General features: G+C 48.5%; 1 protein-coding gene across 2 annotated transcripts in view; it reads left to right on the top strand.

Annotated features, from left to right (window-relative positions):
- The first annotated feature begins 5,108 nt into the window (after positions 1-5,108).
- Positions 5,109-14,130, top strand: part of CUL2 (cullin 2) — a 141,827-nt gene continuing 132,805 nt past the window's right edge. Inside the window, exons 1-2 of one of the 2 annotated variants that reach the window (XM_044293253.1) lie at positions 5,109-5,133; positions 10,824-10,985. The gene's annotated coding sequence lies outside the window, so the exon portion shown is untranslated. Of the gene's footprint in view, positions 5,134-9,305; positions 9,323-10,823; positions 10,986-14,130 lie in introns of those variants that run through there. The other variant, XM_044293252.1, reaches the window with a different exon arrangement.

Genomic DNA, 14,130 nt, shown 5'->3' with positions numbered 1-14,130 from the left:
ATGCTACAAGATAATTGATTATGGGGGTCCCCACAGTGAGTTTGAGAAGGTGGGTCCCTGGGAAAAGAGGATACTAGCTGACGACCTCTGTACCTTGAGTCATCTCAGCCACCTGATCGCGTCAATAATAATAAACTGGGAAGTTTCTTTAATTATCTACCCATTATCTTATGTGAACAAAGGCTGGTTGAGGTGCTGTACATTGAATATATGTATGTAGTGCAGTAAGTCTACTGTGTTATGTGCCACTTGTGCGGGGGGGGTGGGAGACAGGGGCCTAGCTTGCTCTGGGGCCCACCGGGGATTCAACTGTACCCCTGTGGGCCGGTCCAAGCCTGCTTAGGTGAAACCATTGGGTTGGGAATCCAAATAGATGAATGCAGAAAACGTGATGCTATATTTACGTACCTGTTTGGATTCCTAAACCAGTATATTCTGACATTTACTATTGCAGGCCCAATAAAATCCCTTAGGGATTCAAACTGTGCACATTCTTTGCCAAAAAGTTGCCAACAGCCACGAAATCCGCTTCCTGTTGTTCTCAATGGGAGACTGCCGTTTACCGCTGTGCCAAGAAAGGGCATGTCCTTTCTAGATGTGGTCATGGCTATAAACCTAGGCTACATGAACGGCACCATGGCCTCCTGGGTGAACAGACCCTTAACCCCTTCACGCAACATCACGTACATGTACGTGGGGGAATGTGGTGCCTCACCGCATCCCCACGTGCATGTATGTGATCGGCTTTCTCTGTCAGTACAGGGAGCGAAGCGCTGAAGGTTCAGTGAAGCCGGCGTGCTGGGGTTGCTAGGCAACCAGAGAAGCCGGCGGGAACTGCATCGGAGCTCTGACCCGCCCGCGATCGCTGTGATTGGTCCAATACTGCAGAGGGACCAATCGCAGCGCATCGGGGCAGGTAAGGGGGGGTTAGGGAGGGACTATGTGCTTCTCCTTCTCTGATCGGCACAATTCCTGTCAGGGAAGCGATCAGAGAAGGAGAGTGTGTGAAAAGCTGCTGTACATTAATACCTACCAGATCACATTAACCCCTTTTGTGCCGAAAAGCTGCTTCTGTGCCCCAGTCAGTGACACAGATCATTTCTGTGCCTCATCAACAGCCTGTCATCTGTAGTCAGTTCTGTGCCTCATCCCCTGCTTCGTACATAATTAACCCCTTCAGTACCGATTTGCCACTCTTCTGTGCCTGATTTGCCCCAGTCAGTGAGATTAGTCCTGTCCAGTCCTCTCCTCATCACCTCATCCAGACACCTGTCACTACTGTCCATCCGTTAAGACAACTGTCTGCCCGTCAAGACACCTGTCACTCCAGCCTGTCCGTCCGTTAGGACAACTGTCTGCCCGTCAAGACACCTGTCACTCCAGCCTGTCCGTCCGTTAGGACAACTGTCTGCCCGTCAAGACACCTGTCACTCCAGCCTGTCCGTCCATCAAGACACCTGTCAGTCCAGCCTGTTCGTCCGTCAAGACACCTGTGACTCCAGTTTGTCTGTTCAATAAAAACACCTGTCACACTAGCCTGTCCGTCCATCAAGACACCTGTCAGTCCAGCCTGTCCGTCCATCAAGACACCTGTCAGTCCAGCCTGTCCGTCAATCAAGACATCTGTGACTCCAGTTTGTCTGTTCAATAAAGACACCTGTCACACTAGCCTGTCTGTCCATCAAGACACCTGTGACTCCAGTCTGTCCGTCAATCAAGACACCTGTCACTAAAGTTTGTCCGTTCAATAAAGACACGTGACACTCCAGCCTGTCCGCCCATCAAGACGCCTGTCAGTCCAGTCTGTCCGTTCAATAAAGACACCTATTACTCCAGCCTGTCCGCCCATCAAGACACCTGTCAGTCCAGTCTGTCTGTCCATCAAGACACCTGTGACTCCAGTTTGTCCGTTCAATAAAGACACCTGTCACACTAGCCTGTCTGTCCGTCAGAGTCACCTGTCACACACTCTCACGTTACATTAAAAAAATAATAAATAACCGTCAATAGGTGTGCCATCCTCCTGTGTGTACACACTCGTGTCCTGTGCTTGAGTGGCACCATTCTGTAAAATATAAGTCTCTTATGCCCCATGTGGCTTTGTGCCACCTAATACTGTAAAATAATACATTAATTAACCCCTTTTCTGCCCCAGTAAGGATATTGGCACTACTCTGTGCCCCATACTAGACCCCTGGCTCATCGCCAGCCATCTGTGCTACCTGTGACACCTGTCAATAATTTCCAAGTGAATCGGGGAGTTTTTATCCTATCCTAAAGGATATACAGTATTTTAGTCTGCTGTTCTATTTTTTTTTTAAATATATAAAAAAAAGACTAAAAAAAATCTACGTTAGTTTACAGTTTAAAATGACTAAATGGCTTTTTACTGCCGAAGAGGCATATGCCGTACTTTTTGAGGACACTGACTCCAACAGTGGAGATGAAGTGACATTTTTAGTTTCAACTTCCTCAGATGATTCATCTAATGATGAACCCCCTCGTAGGCGTCCTAGGGGTAGTGCGCAGTCGCAGCCCCGTACAAGTGACTCTTCATGGATCCCCGCAGATAACTATGTGCCCCAGGTGCCTGAATTTACAGCCACTCCAGGCATCAATGTAGATACCACAGGTTTCAGTGAAATTCATTTTTTCCAATTATTCTTCACTGATGACCTAATTAACTTGATGGTGGAACAGACAAATATATATGCAGAGCAATTTATTGCCTCCCATCCAGACAGTTATCTCTCAAGGCCCCGCAAATGGACCCCTACTAACACGACTGAAATGCAAAGGTTTTGGGGACTTCTCCTAAGCATGGGCATTATAAAAAAAACAACAATACGTTCGTATTGGAACAAAGATATTTTATATCACACCCCTCTTCACAGTCTTGCCATGCCACGGGCCCGTTTCGAAGCTCTTCTAAGATTCCTACACTTCAGCAATAATAATGAATGCCAACCCCCAAGCGACCCCAGTTATGACAGACTCTTTAAAATTAGGCCAGTGGTTGACCACTACAATTCCAAATTTGGTCAAGTATATACCCCCCAAAAATGTCTCTCAGTGGATGAATCATTGGTCCACTTCAAAGGCCGATTACATTTCCGCCAGTACCTGCCCAATAAAAGGGCTAGGTATGGTGTGAAGTTGTATAAGGCCTGTGAAAGTGTATCTGGGTATACACTGCGCTTTCGTATTTACGAGGGAAAAGATTCCAAAATTGAGCCACCCGATTGTCCCCCGGTTCTGGGTATAATTGGGAAGATAGTATGGGATTTAGTCCACCCCCTGCTGGACCACGGATACCATCTGTATTTGGGCAACTTTTACAATAGTGTCCCTCTCCTGAAGTGCCTTGCTGCCAGAGGCATAGGCACAATTAGAAGAAATCAAAAAGGGCTCCCTAAATCCTTTATAGATCAGACAGTGCGTCGTGGGGAAAGCAGGGCTGTTTGCTCAGAAAATTTGATGCTGCTAAAATACAAGGACAAACGGGATGTTCTTGTGTTGACTACCCTCCATGCAGATCAGTCCACCGGATCTCACAAATGCATCCATTTGCTGGATCCGGCAGGCAGTTCTGCCGTCCCTGGCCTACAGCTGAGCGGCCAATCACGGCCTACATCTGAGCGGCCAATCACTGCCGTCAACGGCCTACAGCTGAGCGGCCAATCACTGCCTACAGCTGAGCGGCCAATCACTGCCGTCCACGGCCTACAGCTGAGAGGCAAATCAGTGGATTTTCACGTGGATCTGCCCCAGATCTCACCCTCTGCATGGTGTGGAAAGGCTGCAGATTTAAAACTCTGCACTGCAGGTCAATTACCGCATGTAGAAAAAAAAAAAAAAAAGTGCACCATGTACAGGTGAAATTCGAAAAATTTAAATATCGTGCAAAGTTAATTTATTTCAGTAATGCAACTTAAAAGGTGAATTTAACAGATGAGATAGACTCATTACATGCAAAGCGAGATATTTCAAGCCTTTATTTTCTTTCCGTGTCCGCTCCTTTTGCGGACCGTATGCGGAAACATTCACTTCCATGGGTCCGCAAAAAAAACGGAAGTTACTCTGTGTGCATTCCGTTTCCGCGGACAATAATAGAACATGTTCTATTTTTTTGCGGAACGAAAATACGGACACGGAATGCACACGAAGTAACTTCAGTCCTTACGCCTGCCTTGTGCAGTTTTTCACCAACATTTATGCCTGTTTCCAGACCGAAATGTGAATACATTTGCCGGGGTCCGGCCCTGGCACGCCCCCCATCCGGCCCAATTGTCACACATGGCGTAAATCTGGCCCTGCGACTAAATATTGTTGCACGGTCAGTCAAAAAAAGGACTTGCAACTTTTTTTCTACAACTAAAAAAGTCACATCACTTGATAAATGACCCCCATTATATTTTTCTGCCCTGTTGTGACATATCAGTCGTCTTCATTTTAATAAAGAACGGAGTGGAAATTCCTTGTAAAAATGTCATTTCCTGGAGCGGCCCTGCACATCAGCAGTTTTGCCAGAAAAATCGCAACACTGCTTGTTTCATTAATGATATAGGGACATCTAAACGGTGGATTTTATATACTTTCAGTTTCTAATCAGCACTGGTGTACATATTTCTGCTGGAAGGTTCACTGACAGCAAGCAGAGTTCTGGAAAATGCTGAGGAATTCAATTAGTTTGCATCTTTAGAAAAGTGCAAAACCTTTCAATACACAAAACTGGTTTAGTTGCCCATGGCAACCAATCAGATTCCACCTTTTATTTCTCAAAGAAGCTCTGAAAAATGAAAGGTGGGATTTGATTGGTTGCTATGGGCAACTAAGCCAGTTTTCCTTGACACCCAAAGAGCCAGCTCCAAATGGCCAAATGCAGAATCCTGCGGGTGATTTACCATCAATCTTGCAGTTGGCTCATAGATTTGACATATTTTGTGTATATAAAGTGCCAGGGAGCGGCGTCTCCCTCTGGTGGACTGAAGGTTACACTGCAGCCGCCCTGGCCCCGCCTCCTCTCCCAGGCTATGAGCAATTTACCGGGACTGGAATATACGTAACCGGCTCCTCACAGACGATGGGCGGGGGAGGGGCTGTGACCGGCGCCTCGGCTCTGCAGACACTGCGGTTTGTGTGCTTTCCCTGGTACTGACCGGTGGGAGACTGGCCCGGTAACGGCCCCTGCTCGGACATGGCGGCGGTTATTGCCATAGTTACCGGGCGGCGCACGTCCACCAGGCTGCTTTGTAACACTAGGATATAATGGGAGTTGTAGTCCATTGTAATAATATAGGTGTAGCCATAGGGGCAGTTGTCTATTGCAGCCTGTGACACTTTAGTAGCTCTAAGAATATGATGAGAGTTGTAGTCCTTCTTGCTGACACATACAAGTCTGTGCAGTGGGTCAGTGACCCTGGTGTAGGCCCGGACAGGGGCCACCGGCTGCAGTGTCCAGCGAGCAGTGAGACCCCCACAGTCACAGACTGACGGTGTATCCAAGGGTCAGCAACTTCTCGAAAACTACAACTCCCAGCATGCTCAAATCCTTTCTATGGAGGCTCTGAGAGGAAGTGTGCATGCTGGGAGTTGTAGTTTCCCAACAGCTGGAGTGCTGGTTGCAGACCCAGACAGAGGTCGTTTCGGGTATGTGCGCACAGGTCGGAGAATCCACAGTGTAGACCAGTATCAGTGTCTTGTAATAGGCCATCAGTATCTGATTGGGTGGGGTCTGACACCCAAGAACCCACCAATCATCTGCTTGAAGAAGCCCCAGCCTCCTTGCAGCTTACCCTAAGGCCTCTTGCACACGACCGTATGTATTTTTGAGGTCCGCAAAAAATTGATCTACCAAAAAAAACTAAAAACCGATGACATCCATGTGTATTCCGTATTTTGCAGCACGGAACAGCTGGCCCTTCATAGAACAGGCCTATCCTTGACACCCGCACCCCCACTGATCATCTGTTTGAGGAGGACTTGGAACGCTGTGGCCTCCTTGCAGCTCGCCAAGCACAGCACCGTCCATTGGATAGTGGCCATGCTTGGTATTGCAGCTCTGCCATGCCCAGTGAACGTAACATCACTGACTTAGGCCTCTTGCACATGAACGTATTTTCTTTCCGTGTCAGTTCTGTTTTTCTTTTTTTTTTGCGAAACCATTCACTTCAATGGGTCTGCAAAAAAAACAGAAGTTACTCCGTGTGCATTCCGTGTCCGTATTTTCGTTCCGCAAAAAAATAGAACATGTTCTATTATTGTCCGCGGAAACGGAATGCACACAGAGTAACTTCTGTTTTTTTTGCGGACCCATGGAAGTGAATGTTTCCGCATACGGTCCGCAAAAGGAGCGGACACGGAAAGAAAATAAAGGCTTGAAATATCTCGCTTTGCATGTAATGAGTCTATCTCATCTGTTAAATTCACCTTTTAAGTTGCATTACTGAAATAAATTAACTTTGCACGATATTAAAATTTTTCGAATTTCACCTGTACATGGTGCACTTTTTTTTTTTTTTACATGCGGTAATTGACCTGCGGTGCAGAGTTTTAAATCTGCAGCCTTTCCACACCATGCAGAGGGTGAGATCTGGGGCAGATCCACGTGAAAATCCACTGATTTGCCTCTCAGCTGTAGGCCGTGGACGGCAGTGATTGGCCGCTCAGCTGTAGGCCGTTGATGGCAGTGATTGGCCGCTCAGATCTAGGCCGTGATTGGCCGCTCAGCTGTAGGCCAGGGACGGCAGTGATTGGCCGCTCAGCTGTAGGCCGTGGTCAGCAGTGATTGGCCGCTCAGCTGTAGGCCGTGGAGGGCAGTGATTGGCCGCTCAGCTGTAGGCCGTGGACGGCAGTGATTGGCCGCTCAGCTGTAGGCAGTGATTGGCTGCTCAGCTGTAGGCCGTTGACGGCAGTGATTGGCCGCTCAGATGTAGGCCGTGGTCGGCAGTGATTGGCCGCTCAGCTGTAGGCCAGGGACGGCAGTGATTGGCCGCTCAGCTGTAGGCCGTGGTCAGCAGTGATTGGCCGCTCAGCTGTAGGCCGTGGACGGCAGTGATTGGCCGCTAAGCTGTAGGCCGTGATTGGCCGCTCAGATGTAGGCCGTGGTCGGCAGTGATTGGCCGCTCAGCTGTAGGCCGTGGTCGGCAGTGATTGGCTGCTCAGCTGTAGGCCGTGGTCGGCAGTGATTGGCTGCTCAGCTGTAGGCCGTGGTCGGCAGTGATTGGCCGCTCAGCTGTAGGCCGTGGTCGGCAGTGATTGGCCGCTCAGCTGTAGGCCGTGGACGGCACTGATTGGTCGCTCAGCTGTAGGCCGTTGACGGCAGTGATTGGCCGTTCAGCTGTAGGCCGTGGTTGGCAGTGACTGGCCGTTCAGCTGTAGGCCGTGGTCGGCAGTGACTGGCCGCTCAGCTGTAGGCCGTGGTCGGCAGTGATTGGCCGCTCAGCTGTAGACCGTGGACGGCACTGATTGGCCGCTCAGCTATAGGCCACGATTGTCCGCTCAGATGTAGGCCGTTGTCGGCAGTGATTGGCCGCTCAGATGTAGGCCGTGGTCGGCAGTGATTGGCCGCTCAGCTGTAGGCCGTGGTCGGCAGTGATTGGCCGCTCAGCTGTAGGCCGTGGTCGGCAGTGATTGGCCGCTCAGCTGTAGGCCGTGGTCGGCAGTGATTGGCCGCTCAGATGTAGGCCGTGGTCGGCAGTGATTGGCCGCTCAGATGTAGGCCGTGGTCGGCAGTGATTGGCCGCTCAGCTGTAAGCCGTGGACGGCAGTGATTGGCTGCTAAACAAACAGTGGCAGGATTACCGTAACCAGGGTATATAATGTTTTTTATATTTTAAAGGGGTTGTCTCATCCCATCGTTACTAACACGAGATATGACTAAAGTTTAACCCCAACCGTCAGGTGGCCGGGAAACGGCACAGAGGGCTGCCACTGTTTCAGTAGCTCCCGTTGCAGTGCGTCCTGGCCACCTGGTGGTCGTGGTTAAGTCTCATCTCGCTTTAGTAACGGTGAGATGGAACAACCCCTTTCAGATATTGTAAGGGGTTTTCTAAGATTTTTAATAATATATTCGATGTGTGACATTTGGTAAATTTGGCTCAAAATGAAAAGATTTCAAAAATTCCCCCCTTTGGTGGAGATTTTTTTTCTGGCCTTTTCCAATTTACTTCTCTGTAGAAAAAAAAAAGCCTGAAAAACATGCACGTCAGGCTATATGCACACGACCGCTGATCCATTAACTACGGATACCGGCTGTATGCATGCCCCATTTTTCGCAAGCCCAAATGTAGAGGATAGGTCATCAATATCGGAAAAGCGGAGAACCCCTTTAAACCATCGATATAGCTGCACATAATGCGCTAAATGTGCCTTCACCCTTCATGGGGTTGTGCAAAAATAGTAGGGGGGGGGGGCAAAACTCTCCGCACTTTGACATCATGTGACCATTTGTCATGACGTAAGGGGATGTGGTCACTGCCGCAGCCAGTGATGGAAAGCAGATGGCATCGGACCGAATGTTCTCAGTGAGGGAGCCCAGCAGAGCATCGCAGGTCTGGAGAAGGAGCGGAGCCCTTCATAGGTCCGGCCGAGCGGTGGGGGAGTTGCTAAAACCGCCCCCGTTCTTGCACAACCCCTTGAAGGAACAGGAAAATTTTCATTTTTGCGTTCACATAGCCATGTGAGGGCCTGTAATGCGGGACAAATTAGTATTTTTCAATGGGACCATTTAATTTACCATAGCTAGTTATGGAAAACGGAAAATTCCACCAAGGTTGTGGGGTTTGATATTGTGGTATTCACTGTGCGCTATAAATGCCATGATGTCCTTATTCTGCAGGTTAATACAATTACAGTGATACCAAATTCTTATAGTTTTTATTATTTTAAAAAAAATATTAAATCTTCAAAAAAATTTAAATTTTCTCTGCATAGCTGTTTTCTGACAGTCATAACTTTTTGACACGTCCATCTACAGAGCTGTATGAGAGCTACAAACTGTATTTTTTATTGGTACATACGACTTTTTGATCACTTTTTATTAAAATGTTTTGGTTTACCGCACAGGAAAAATATTTTTATATCTAGGATATTTTTGGAGGCAGCGATACCTGATATGTTTTATTTTTTTATTTTATTTCTAAATGTAAAATTGGGAAAGGGGGTGAATTTAAATGTTTATTACATTTTTTATTTTTTATTTTTTTTTCCGTCCTCTTAGGTGACCAGAACATGTGATCTTCTGAACACAGCAGAATTCTATTTCAGTCTATGGGATTCTCACTACCTGCCTTTGAAGGTGTACCCTGGGCCCAACTTTTCGGTCAGTTATCGATGACAGACCCAGAAACGTTCACAAGTATGTCATGGCAACCAATCGGAGCCCCGCGATTTTGCTGAAGGGGCTCAGATTGTAGGACAGAGGGAGCTCCCTCCCCTTTGTCTAACCCCACACAGATGCCGCAATTACTATTGACAGCGGCATCTGAGGATATCGCCGAACAAGTTCATTGCTGGCAGGTACCCGCCATGTGTGGAGCAATCTCAGCTTACCCATGATCAATGTAAAAAATGAAAATCAGACATCATACAGCACATTACAATCTATTTCTAACAAAGCTAGAACCAGCCCTGTACATTACATGGATCCAGACATCCCCCCATTCATTACTCCATTTATTCTGCTGGATTTATTTCAGGCTTTCAACTTAAACGGGTTGTCTCTCATAGACAATGGGAGCATATCCCTAGGATATGCGGGTCCCACTGCTGGGACCCACACCTATATCAAGAACGGAGCCCCGCAAGGTGGTGGCTGGAAGACCCCAGTCCGGCCACCACCAAGCCGGCTCCCCATAGCGCAGCCCCCGCTCCCATTCATTTCTATGGGGCCGACGGAAATAGCCGAGCCAGCGTTCGGCTATTTTCGCCGGCCCCATAGAAAATAAATGGAGGGCGGCTGCGCATTAACAGTGTGCCCTCCTTCACTTGCGGGCTCCGTTCTCGATATAGGTGCTGATCCCAGTGGTGGGACCCACACCTATAAGACAATGGGGGCATATCCTAGCGATATGCCCCCATTGTCCATGATGAGACAACCCGTTTAAGGGGCTATGCTCTTTCTCAGGGGGGTGTCCTTTGTACTACAGCTGATGGCAGTAGGATGGAACTGAGCATGTTCTTCCTTCTCAGTGAGCAGGACATAGAAATTATAAAGAAAAAAAAAAACAAGCAGCAGGTGGCGCTATACATGTAGATTTCAGTGAATAACTCAGTAGCTATAATCCATTTTTAATTACTTGCAGTTACAAAAGTAGTCAGATCCAGGCACTGGTTAAAAAACTGTAGAATATTTTTTGTGGGTCAACACCTTTAAATAAAAGTGTACCAAATTAACAAAAGAAGCCATGCTTATGCCTTTTCCCACCTGTCTCTCACAGCTTTGCTGCTCCCCCGCCACTGTTTATTTTCCTGACTTCATCGGTGGCGCTCCATGCACACAGGTCGCTGGCCTTGGCAGTGATGTCTTGTGTAATGCTGAGGCCAGTGATTGGCTGCAGGGTGACCTGTGTGCATGGAACGTCACTGATGCAGCCAAGAAGGTAACGTGGGGGGGGGGGGGGAAGACTGGATCACAGCACTGGAAGTGGTGGGGGGAAACAAGGTGAGCGTCGCCTTACATTTTGTCTGACAGGCAACCATGACAGGACCATTACCAAAAATCCAAAACTGCTGTATTTTTGTTGCAGGTCGCATGTGACCTCATCAATATAAGGCATGTGCCACTATCACTTGCTAGTGATATGTTTTTTTGTTTTTTTTAGGCCTCACTGAGACCATCATATTTTCTGTCCATGCATGCAACGGACAGCACATGGGCCCATTAAAGTCAATGATTCAATCAACAGGAAAAAATTTCCGCATGGACTAGTGGTCTATGCAGAGAAACCCCTGCATTCCCAAGACTCATTCATTGAAGTTTACAGGTGAGGAAAAATGACTGGCTCCTGACAGACCCCACTGACTATACAATGGACACCTCCTGACAGACCCCACTGACTATACAATGGACGCCTCCTGACAGACCCCACTGACTATACAATGGACACCTCCTGACAGACCCCACTGACTATACAATGGACGCCTCCTGACAGACCCCACTGACTATACAATGGAGACCTCCTGACAGACCCCACTGACTATACAATGGACGCCTCCTGACAGACCCCAGTGACTATACAATGGACGCCTCCTGACAGACCCCACTGACTATACAATGGAGACCTCCTGACAGACCCCACTGACTATACAATGGACACCTCCTGACAGACCACAATGACTATACAATATGGACACCTCCTGACAGGCCACACTGACTATACAATGGACGCCTCCTGACAGACCCCACTGACTATACAATGGACACCTCCTGACAGACCACACTGACTATACAATTGAGACACCTCCTGACAGACCACACTGACTATACAATGGACGCCTCCTGACAGGCCACACTGACTATACAATGGACGCCTCCTGACAGACCCCACTGACTATACAATGGACGCCTCCTGACAGACCCCACTGACTATACAATGGACGCCTCCTGACAGACCCCACTGACTATACAATGGAGACCTCCTGACAGACCCCACTGACTATACAATGGACACCTCCTGACAGACCACAATGACTATACAATATGGACGCCACACTGACTATACAATGGACGCCTCCTGACAGACCCCACTGACTATACAATGGACACCTCCTGACAGACCACAATGACTATACAATGGACACCTCCTGACAGACCACAATGACTATACAATATGGACGCCTCCTGACAGGCCACACTGACTATACAATGGACGCCTCCTGACAGACCACAATGACTATACAATGGACACCTCCTGACAGACCACACTGACTATACAATTGAGACACCTCCTGACAGACCACACTGACTATACAATGGACGCCTCCTGACAGGCCACACTGACTATACAATGGACGCCTCCTGACAGGCCACACTGACTATACAATGGACGCCTCCTGACAGACCACAATGACTATACAATGGACACCTCCTGACAGACCACACTGACTATACAATGGACGCCTCCTGACAGACCCCACTGACTATACAATGGACGCCTCCTGACAGACCCCACTGACTATACAATGGACGCCTCCTGACAGACCACACTGACTTACCCAATAAAAGCTACCCTTTCAAGCAGCTGATCTGTGGGGGATGCTGGGAGTCAGATGCGTGCCAATTGGATATTGATGATAGCACTGCACAATCCCCTTAAAGGGGTTATTCGGTAATAAATATTGATGACCTATCCCTAGGATAGGGTCATCAATATCAGATTGGTAGGGCTCCGACAACCCTACAGACCAGCTGTTAGAAGAGGCCGATACTCCGTGAGCGCCTTGGCCTCTTTCTAGGCCTTGTGACATCACTGTACATCGGGCACATGACCTAGTTGCAGCTCAGCCCCATAGAAGTGAATGGTGCTGAGCTGCAATACCGTGCACAGCCAGTATACTATGTACAGCGCTGTGCCTGGGAGAGATACCTGGATGCAGTACAGGCAAGTGGGGCTGGGAAGATGTAATCATTCAATAGCACTTCGGAGCAGCGTACCCCTATTCTCTGCTGCCATAGCTGTATGGAGCAGCTCCATGGCTATTGTGCATGTCCTGGAGCTATTCTATACAAACCCAGACGAGGCGGCTGGGGATCAGGTGTGCGCTCACTCCTGTGATCCCGGCCACCAGAAAGGCGAGCATTTTTTCTTTTAGGGGACGTTCACACAATGGATTTTACAGCAGAATTTGGCACGGAAAGCTGCGCCAAAAACCCGTCCTTTCTGCCTCCCATCCATTTAAAGGAACTTGTCCCATCTTGGTGCGGCCGCAGTGTTTTTGAGTGCGTCCTTGGATGCGGAGCAAGATGGATCCGTCATGACTCACAATGTAAGTCAATGGGGACGGATCCGTTTAACTCTGACACAATAGAAAACGGATCCGTCTCCCATTGACTTATAATGGAGTTCAAAACGTATCCGTCATGGCTATAGAAGACCACCGGATCCGTTCATGATGGATGCATGCGGTTGTAATATTGTAACAGAATCGTTTTTGCCGAGCCCTGCCGGATCCAGTAAAAACGCTGGTGTGAAAGTAGCCTTACTGTGAGGTGGCATAAAGGGGGAATGACTCCTGTGTGGGGGCAGTCAGGGGACTGGTTGGGATGAGGTGTATAGCTATGTTTAGGGCGGAGTTCACCTGACCCCGGCTATAAGCCGCACTGCTCAGCGCTGCCTGCCACTGAGATGTACGAGAAGCAGAAAGCAGGCGCCGCTGGTGGATTGTTGGCGGAATTTCAGCGCGGCTGTCCATATTAATGTATTGTAGTGCGCAATACAGAGACAAGCATAATGAGGACTGGAGACATTCTGGAAAGTGGAAGTACTTTAGTGTCTTGTATTATCTTTGTACACACAGTAATCGGCATGTTATCTGTTTAGAAACAAGAACAAATATTTATTTATTTATTTTAACCACTTGCCGCCGCGCTAACGCCGAAAGGCGTCATTGCGGCGGCTCTCCCAGGCTACGCTAACGCCAATAGGCGTCATCTCGCGTGAGCCGAGATTTCCTGTGAACGCGCGCACGCTCACAGGAACGGAAGGTAAGCGAGTGGAACTCCAGCCTGCCAGCGGCGATCGTTCGCTGGCAGGCTGGAGATGTGATTTTTTTTAACCCCTAACAGGTATATTAGATGCTGTTTTGATAACAGCGTCTAATATACCTGCTACCTGGTCCTCTGGTGGTCCCTTTTGTTTGGATCGACCACCAGAGGACACAGGCAGCTCAGTAAAGTAGCACCAAACACCACTACACTACACTACACCCCCCCTGTCACTTATTAACCCTTTATGAACCACTGATCAGCCCATATAGACTCCCTGATCACCCCCCTGTCATTGATCACCCCCCAGTCATTGATCACCCCCCTGTAAGGCTCCATTCAGAGGTCCGTATGATTTTTACGGATACATGGATCGGATCCGCAAAACGCATACGGACGTCTGAATGGAGCCTTACAGGGGGGTG

The sequence above is a fragment of the Bufo gargarizans genome, chromosome 5, assembly GCF_014858855.1.
Source record: "Bufo gargarizans isolate SCDJY-AF-19 chromosome 5, ASM1485885v1, whole genome shotgun sequence".
NCBI classification, from domain to species: Eukaryota; Metazoa; Chordata; class Amphibia; order Anura; family Bufonidae; genus Bufo; species Bufo gargarizans.
This window is presented reverse-complemented; position numbering and strand designations above follow the sequence as displayed.